This window comes from Opisthorchis viverrini (assembly GCF_000715545.1).
Source record: "Opisthorchis viverrini unplaced genomic scaffold opera_v5_275, whole genome shotgun sequence".
Lineage (NCBI taxonomy): Eukaryota > Metazoa > Platyhelminthes > Trematoda > Opisthorchiida > Opisthorchiidae > Opisthorchis > Opisthorchis viverrini.
Genome location: NW_008751936.1, coordinates 313,937 through 322,879, shown reverse-complemented (window position 1 = coordinate 322,879; position 8,943 = coordinate 313,937).

Sequence of the window (8,943 nt, the reverse complement as noted above, 5' to 3'; positions counted from 1 at the left end):
CGAGCAGCAAGAAAACGAAACAATGTCATAATAAACAGGTGTAAGTCATGTTACTCATGAGTATTCAGAAGCACAAGGAAATTTACCCTTGTTTACCGTTGATTCACAGGGGGACTCAACACAAACTAAACACGAAAGTGGAGCGGGATTACAAATGGGGACAGAATAAACGTGGGGAATTTCATTGTCAACATAACGGATGATACAGGGGTAAGTAAAATCGACAGCGTCATTGGAAGTGGACATTACCCGATGTGCTTTACCTTAGTAATTTTGTCCAAATATAGCCAGGGTTTGAATGAGAAGTTGTCTCCGTTCAAAACTATCTAATGTACAGATTTTGACATACCAGAATTGAAGAACAGCTTCTTTTCGCTAAACTCTAGTAGCCCTGCGAGTTGAGTAGACCACGCTCTCCTACTCTAGGCTGATGATTTCGTTTTCTAGCTAATGAATATCTATTTCTTGACGAAGTGCTGCGGAGCTTTTGCTCAGCTAATTGTAGTTATTTCTTGGGCCTGTGTGAGTTAACACAGCGCTCTGTGTTACCCTTGATAATGTTTCCTAATATTTTATTCAGTCGTTACCTTTTTCTTATACTGTGCATTTATGGTGACAAAAGTGGCAATTTGCCAGCCTCCTCAACGCTATCAGAAGTAACTGACGTTCGCCCGTATCTTTTGTAAGGTGGTTCTGGGCTTTCCGCCTGTTTCAAAGAGTGGTCAGTCCGCAGCCGTTGGAGCGTGAATTGTAACTGAAATTTATCACCAGTGATTCAACAGGTCATTCACTTTAAATGGAACTGAAGCATGTCGGGCAAATGATGGCACGGTACTGCCGTACCGAATTTGGAGACATTCGCAACTATTCCATTCCTTCACTCGACCATGCCCTCTCGCCCACTTATTCCATCAACTGCAAATATAACAAACTCCCCACTTAAATCCAGCTGCCTCCATGAAATACTCATTCCAACTTCCTGAAATTCTCGTTCGAATTTAACTATCTCTGTGTGTCTGTCTCTGAATGACCAGGTTTGTCGTTGATCAAAGATTTAAGAGAAACTTTTGTCCACGTATTTTCTTGGGCACTTTGGCGCGATTTGATCGGAAAAGTCTCTGTGAGGCTCTGAGCACTGGACGGCAGGACCGAAAAATAATTCTTTTGGCCGCACTCCCATGGGGCTCTTTTTCGCGGAGGACCCCACCTTGAAGCCAGTCAGCAGTTTTCTGATTTAGCGAAACTTATGTGGCTTGTTTGGCTGCAGTTGACTTTCTTTCGTGTTCGTGTGGAAACCCGATCTGCCGGGGCTCAGCGTGGCCAGCTGGATGTACGAGAGATTTGCAGTTCTCCGTAGCCACACTTGTGGCATTGGCTGTCGGGGTCCTAGGCGACGACAGTATCCACATGCAAAGAGTCCACTTTTGACATAGTGGAGCCAAGTATTATCAGTTTCACATTCTCTGTTTTTATAGGCTCTCGCAGCATTCCTCGATGTCGTTGTCAGTGCGTGTAATTGATAAGTTGGTAAGCTGCGCCAATTGTCCCCGCACATTTGACTCAGAAGTAGTGACTGATGAGAAGTTAACCGTTGCAAGTTTTTTTTCTGTTACGGAAAGAAGCGCTGGTAACTCTGCTTATTTTTGGCGCTGCTTCCACGTAAGCCTTGCCATCTCCGGAGCATCACCGCCCTTGTTATTCGAGGGGTCTCTGATGGCTGAGTAGAATCTGCTTTCCGGAGACACGAACGGCTGCGCCGGCATGCTTATCGGGAGCACAAGTGGCTATGACTAGTTTCGGTTTGGCCATGGTTTTGGGGTCGGCTGAACTGGCGCCAAGCAGGAGTCCGTTTCGCGACTCCTCCCAGAACTGGTTTTGCCCAGCTTGTGCGTCTCTGGAGGGCGAACCTTAGATAGACACCTGATCGTTGGTTAGGCCTTCTGAATGCTGGCGCCTCACTCCAGGATCCCCTTTACGGCAGATGGGGGAAAGGGTGACTAGAATCCCAGGTGTTTGCTTACTTCCCTGGGGTGTAACTACCCCACGTGAAGCAGGTGGTGGTCAGGCTTATTGAGGACAATACCATCGAATTTCAGGCCAGTAATTTGAACGCTCAATCGTTCGGCGACGAGTTAATTACACTGCTGATCATCCGCTTGTGGCTGAACGGTCAAGCGTTCAAACTACTAGCCTGGTTTTCGCGCATTCGAGACTCCCCGGATGTTTGTGAGATGCGCACTGCTGATGAACCCCAATAAGGATAAAACAACTGTGCAGTGCTTTTCGGCTTTTCGGCATAGAGTGGCTTCAATTACAGGACGAAATCTTAACAAAAAGAGATTTCTCTAGTGGAACTCCGGCGTGATTCTCTTACCAAATATTCCGAATTCTCTAGAAGAACAATGAGCGTGTTTGAGTTCAAATACCGTGAGTCAACTCGGACTTGTTGTTATGACGCCCAGAATGATCTTTATTTTTTATCAATTCTCAGCTTTGTTTTGGATACAAGTTCCACGTAATGCTTTTACCCATTTCGGGACTCCCTTTTTTTACACAATTCCGTAGGTACTTTAAGGACATAACGTTAGACAGCATATCTAGTTTGTGCTGAATCGGGTTAACGTGATGCGTTGAAGGTGATTAAGTTGTTTTCGACTGGCCTCCATGTGATGTTCACCAAGCTCTCAGACCTGGTCACATGCTCTGCTTTCGCATACAGGTAGAAGATCAGTAATCAAGTAAATGCTTTTTAGTAAACAGGATGAAATGCACATTCCATCTTTCATACATCAGTTACCCTACTGGACGTTCAAATGTTTCGTTATTGAACGGTTCACCAGGCTAGGCTGGTGAGACAAACGTGAGTGTTAATACACTTGGTTCCTGCAACCCTACTACTATCGTTCAAAACTTTAGGGGAAGCCTTCTAATTCTGCTAGCTTTTCCGACCCATTCTCTGTAATCATGCAGAAAATGAGGAGCTCCTGGGGGTCCCTGGATAGTTTTAACTTCCACTTTGGTCTTTCTTTGTTTCTGGCCACTTCGATGAATTGATCCGTCTGGCTTCCATTCCGATGCAGTAGTCAGTGGGCAGTCCACACAGTCCTCTGAAGTTTTGGTGCACGGCTTATCGCCAAAACGTGAATGAAATTCTGCCCAAATGCGTACACCAATACTCGTTAGTGCTGGCCGGGATGATAGTCCACGAGAATGCAACATCGCGCAGACGCGCCCGTAGTATCCATTTGGTTTAGGCTGCTTGTGCCGCCTCTATTCCTTGCGATAACGTTGATCGGCCAATGAGACCGGTAGGTTTAGGCTGCTTGTGCCGCCTCCATTCTTTGCGATAACGTTGATTGGCCAATGAGACCAGTCACATCATCTGCTCAAATTCAGGTTCAGCTCTCTGAGAAGCGGATCGCTACACATTTTATCCCCACAGTCTTCAGTAAAGCGATGGATGAATGCGATAAAGATGATAGATTTGTACACTTGAGTAGCTGATAAAAATACGGTAGAACTATCGAGACTGGAGGCATCCTTAAAAGCTATCAATGAGTCAAAACCTTCGATATGTTGGAAAAATTGAATGTATATCTCATTAACGTGAAGCAAGCTCAGCACCGGTATGGGTTGCCTAGGCAAACCTGATATTTGCACGATCGTTTATCATCCAGCCGACGTCCAAAATGGAAGGAGTGTTTTTTGGACATGGTAACAACTTGGACGAACGACCCACTTTGCATCGATCAGTGAATCAATGTGTATAGACGAGGTTTCGCTGCCTTGAGCGTGGCAAGTTTTGGCGGCAGGGTACCATTGCAAGGGTTAAACAGCCGATACCTGCGTCCTATGTTTGGCAGATGCTTTGGCCCCGGCCCTGGCATATTCCGGGAGTGGTGGAGGCTCCTTGGTCCCAGAATCCGTTACGATGAACAAAACTCAACAGATCATGTTAGTTGGACGTACTGAAGACGCACGCATCTTATGAAACCTCAGAGGGCCTTAAACCTGAGACCACTAGGCTGATAGTTATACACGAATTCGTGGATTGATACGCAGGTTTGAGGCATCTGCACAGTTTCTTGGGTCAGTTCTGTCTCGTCGTTCGGCGGCTGTCGTTCGCCAGAAAAACACGTTCAAAAGAGTGTAGTATTGCTTTTTATTTCTCAACGTGAGGCAGTATGCCTGCCAACGAGAGGAGTCGTATAAACAGTGCCTTAAATTGGGTTCTCGGATGAGCATGGAAAACCCGAAATGAGAAAAACTGGCCTGATGAGCGTGCGCTCTAAGCACAAAAGCTTACTATGTCCCCGCCGTGTATTTGCTAGGTCAACGATGAGAAAACTACTGGCCAAGCTTTGTTCCAACAGACCACAAGTAAGGAATAGGTCCTCTACAGGGCGACGATATTCCGGGGGAAAGAGGTCAAGCACTGCGAAAGCGTTTCGTGGTCCACGAATTTCAGGCCATTAGCCATTTTTTATCGTGGCTCGCTGGACACGCTCGACGAGAGGTACGTCTTTCGTGCTTCCTGAGAAGACAACTTGGTTTGCACATTTAAGGAGCGGTCTAACTTTGTAGCGGTCTGAAATAGGCTTCACAGAGCATTTGAAAGTCCATGCGAGCAATGCGTGAGAAGGTGAGCCGAATAATCCGTAAAGCGGCGAATGCCTTTTGAGCCAATTTCTTATGGTGTAGTGAGAGAAACATGTTTCAGGAGAGCCAAATAACCAAATCTTTTGCTACCCATCCTTGTGATGCCTTCTGGTCTTTCCACACCGTACATGACAAAAACATTCGTCGAAATGACATATGGACGTGCCTTTCGTCATTCGAAGGAAGGTATAACTCACCACTGCTTTGCACCGTTCACATCTAGTTGGAGGGCGCTGACATTGGATTTCAAGTCATCCGGAAGAGGTGAACATGGAAATGGAAGAAAATCCGAAAGGCCATTGACGTATATCAGAAATGACAGTGGTCCCAAAGCGGAGTCCTGAGGAATTACAATGAGGGCCGGGGCTGGAGAAGAGTACATCGAGCCTACCTTCACTTGGAATGACTTGTCTGATTAGAATACCTTGATGCAGTGCAGCATTTTCTCTTGAGTCCCTTAAGACTTGAGTTGGCGGAGCAGCGGGTCGCGTAGGAGTTTATCGAACGCTTTTAAGAAGTCGAAAAACATGGCATCTGATATGAATCTCTCGTCCTTGGATTGCGGCAAGCTGTCAATGAACATGTGCGTCGTTCGTCACGCAGGAACGTTTTGGGATAAATCTGTGTCGAACTGTAGATATGAAATTTTATGAAGTAAGGCGTCTAGAATAGCTTGCTTCAGAATGCGTTTCATCACTTTGCAGGGCAATCTGTTAAGGGCTAATAGGCCTGTAGCTGCAAGGCTATAGTCGATCATCAGTTTTCTGGATTGGAGTGAAAATACCTTCATTCCAAGCAGGGGGAATGTGGGCCGGTTAATGAAATAACAGGTAGGAATATTTTGCTATTGTGGACATTGTTTCCTCCAGGATCCATGGATGGACCCCGTGTGGCTCAAGAGCCACGTCCAGGTCGGTCAAGAAATTTGCACTTATACCTGACTTACTAAATTTTATCTTTACAACGACGTTTTGAGTTGCCCATGCAAATTACGGTTTTCGAGACGGGACGCTTTGTTGTTCGAACCGCTGGACTTCGGGTCAGCATCTGGCGAGGGGACATAGGGAACCGCCATCTTAGGGCGGAAAACCATTGTCATCCTGTCGAAGTTTGAGGGCCTTTCGAGTGGTGGAACAGAGAATACCAAGACCAGATCGGAATATCTTAACAAAGCGCAGAATGGCAGTTCTGGAGGACCATTGGACCAGAGGTCACTCAGCGAGTGCCAGTGCCTCTTCTATATAATACATGTCCGAAGCAGTGTCCAGCTACAGGCTGACCAGAGGCCACTGCAGAAAAGAGCATTGAACTCTCCGAAAAACGGTACACTTACACTTACTCGGAGTCTTTCCACCAGATAGGTTTGAAATCTGAGTGCATGATTACCGCTTTAGGGTCCGTGAAATATGCTGTATAGGCATACCTGACGATATCCTGTAATGGGCTCTAACGTCTGGCATCGTCGACAACGGTGCCGCTTGCAATTGCACATGCTGACAAAGCTGCAAGCCTGGCACTATGAGCACGTGATATGAGCCTCTCATCTTCGTTTTTGGCTGACTTGATTAAGTAGTATCTGAAAGTAACGGGCCAGGATAGGCCAGAATTGGGTACACCCGAGTGTTTGAGGGCCTAGCGAACAGCGGGAAATCCGGATCCACCTGATTTCCCAGATGAGACAAAATTAGTGCCGTGATATACGTTAGCAACCCCGCGTTTATCTTCAGGATTGTCATGGAACTTCAGTGAAGTCATTTTCACGACGGTCGAGCACACTCTTCCGGGATTCCACGACCTCGGATTGACGCAGGATATAGAAGTGAGGTAATTGAATCGACCAGCTGAGACTTTAATTTGAGTCCTTCGCAGTTATGGCAGCGTGCGTNGTTTTGTGGCCCGTTCACAACCAGTCGTATCGGAGGGAGTAGACCGTTTTCAAATGATTGTATCTGAGTGTTGTGACCGACAGTTCTGCGGCGTGGGCTTAAAGAGAGCGTCTGACTCCAGTGTATGTCCAGGTCCCCCAGATTAAGTTAAGGATTGCCCTGCGAGGCAAAACCCAGAGGAATTGAGTACTTCTAGTGACAGAGCCATCCCTAAGAAGGGACGCTAGCGTCTATGATATTTGCAGCGCAATGGACCCTCTGATTTGGTGCGGGAGCTGTCCCCGATTTAGTTGCAAGAGCCCTCAGTTGCTAAAGCATTTATATATGCGTGAAGTGTTCCCGCGGAAAGCCTCAACTTTCGAGTAGACCTGAATGAACGCCATCACCAAAAAGATTACAAAATGAATGGGCCTGACCATTGAACTGCGCACTGAACGCATAACTCCCAGTCTTTGGTACGGGCTCAACTGTCTCCTAAAGCGAAGAAAAGAACCGGAACTTCCGAGCGGAGATTTTGTTGTCATAACCGAGGCAAAATGCAGCTAAAGTAAGGTCGATATGTATATTGAATGACTGTGGAGAACGAGGATGATTTAGCATACATAAAAAGCAAGGAGCCAATAGGGAAGCATCCCGACGTTTTCGAAAAGTTGCAGTACATCGGGAATGGGGCGAGAATTCTAAATCCGGTTTTTAGATATATATTTAGCGGCCGCTCCTATTTGCACACCCAAATTGAGTTCGCCGAAACTATAGGGATTTCGAAGTTGTGAATTTAACGGGGAGTTAGACTAATCAATTTGCACCTATAAATGAAATGTTGCAAGTAGCATTTTGTTTAAGTAAGCGAAATTTCAAGGTAATAAACCGTCGCCGATTTGCATTTTTTTCCCAGTTTACGCTACATAAAACATGAAATCGCACTTTAGCATATTTTGGCGTTCTTCGGCGTTTCTGAAGAACAAAATAACATCTTAAGTGTAGTTAATGCAAACTCCACTGTAGAAGATTGGTCCTAGATGTTTATCTGCTTTACACTCAGATCTAACAAATGGGATGATTTTGTTCGGCGAACCTGCTCGCAACACATGTTCCTCACGGAGCTCATATTATATCAAGCGCAATAAAGTTGGACAACAACATGAACTGTGCAGTGGTAGTGTGAGGGCCATTTGAGGGTGACCTCTTCCAGATGTATATAGCTAGCTTGTAGATAATACAGCGTCACGAGATAGCTCCGGACGTCATTTCCATTATGACTATGACGTTCTATAGTGGTGACCACCATGAAGCGGTCGCCATGATGATGGTAGACGTTGTCACTCGCATGGACTACTTATCATAACTGCTGGGTGCGTGTCTATGTGCGACGCTTATTATGGGGCCCCACTTACGCGGGCAGTCCAGTCCAATGAGCAGTAATGGTCCCTTGTACTCGTATCTCTACTCGTTTCACTCATCACGAATACCCGTTGTGACTGCTAGGCCCGCGTCTATGTGCAACGTTGATAAAGAGACTGCACCTATGCACAGTAACATAATCCGATGGACATTGAGGTCTTTCACACTCTTAACTATACGGGATGCCGCCTATCTTTGCTACATACAGTAAACATCAGTTCAATATACATGCCAACCGGTAAAAACAAGTACTCAACTATGTGCAATAGACTCATCTGACAGCCTGTCTTACTCACAACTGTACTCGAAGTCACCTAACTTGGCTACCGATCGTAACTGTTGAGTCCGTGTCGTTGTGCATACATACTTAATCTAATGGCAAACGACTGACCTCACTCTCAACTGTACGCGGTATCGCCCACCATGACTACTTTTTGAAATTGCCAGGCCAGTGCCTATATAAGACGCTGATTATTAGGCCTCAGCTATGCTCAGCGTCCCAATTTAACTACCAAAATGGCCCGTCATACCCATAACTGTGCGCGCTCTCGCTTATTTGTACTACTTATACCATCATCATCGAGAGCATGACATCAGTGTTCAACACCTATCTTCACTGCCGTGCCTACCTGTTACCTGTAGTAAACACCAAGCTAGTATCTATGCGGGCAGATAGAAACCAGGTTCCAGCTATGTGTGACACCCTAATTTAACGGCCAATGACGGCTCGTCATACTGGTAACTGTAGTCGACATCGCCTACCTTGGCTGCTTATCGTAATTGCAAGACCTGTATTTATCGGCAACGCTAAATATAAAAGCTTCAACATGCCCAATAGCCCAGTAAACGGCCAGCGACGGCCCGTCATATTCATAACTATACTCGATGCCACCGACCGAGGCTAATTTAAGTGTAAGCCAGGCTCAAACTGTTATATCTGCTGATTCGCCGGCCTGTGGTATCTGCTGCTGACCCGCTCCAGTGCCTAGTGTCGGAG